We start from the raw sequence: 684 nt of genomic DNA on the forward strand, positions 1-684 counted from the left end.
GAACATTTGCTGGGAAAACCTTAAAGACAGCTTTTTTCAATAGAATAAAAGTTGGCATTGCGATTCAATCATAGTTATAGTTAAATGGTTGAATCCGAGATAGCACGCCGAAGTGCATTATTAGCAATTCTTTATTTAATTAATTTCTTTAAAATAAAATTGCGAATCTTATTGATATAATTGACACAAACTATGTCCAGAATAAGAAAGTAAAAACAAATTACATTTTTATTATACACTACCAGGACGAAGTCGCGGGCAAAAGCTAGAATAATATAAATAAATATAATCACTTATAATATCTTCGTAATTTATGGGGAAAATAATACGCAAAACATTATTGTCTGAAATTTTTAATTTTAATCAATCGGTTGCACTTTTATTTCATGTTATCTGATTCTATCGGACACACTGAAATGAATGAAGGCCGGTACAAACGCATCCTGCATATCCTTGCCTCACACAGAAACTGCGACACCATGCAGGGGTGCAGAAGACGTTCAAGAACTTCCCTTGATTGCTTTCATCTGCGTCTGATTCAAATCATTATTTTATTTCATTTCATTGAACTAAATAAATTATTATTTTAAACTTACCTTGATTTTCGTCTTCTACCGGTGTAGGAGATGCAAAACTACACGCGAGCACACCGAAGATCATCACTAAATGTAACAGCTTCATTGT

The 684-nt window shown here is 32.7% G+C and overlaps 1 long non-coding RNA gene across 1 annotated transcript; it reads right to left on the reverse strand.

The window, feature by feature from the left end:
• Positions 1-337: 337 nt before the first annotated feature.
• Positions 338-684, reverse strand: LOC135803107 (uncharacterized). The gene is made up of 2 exons (XR_010550718.1): positions 597-684; positions 338-533 (listed from the first exon to the last, which is right to left on the reverse strand). It is a non-coding gene; the product is annotated as an uncharacterized lncRNA (long non-coding RNA).

This window comes from Atheta coriaria, unplaced genomic scaffold (assembly GCF_025399875.1).
Source record: "Atheta coriaria isolate IRGN ID8LTWV9N9 unplaced genomic scaffold, Caltech_Dcor_3.1 scaffold2666_size1402, whole genome shotgun sequence".
Taxonomy (NCBI): Eukaryota; Metazoa; Arthropoda; class Insecta; order Coleoptera; family Staphylinidae; genus Dalotia; species Dalotia coriaria.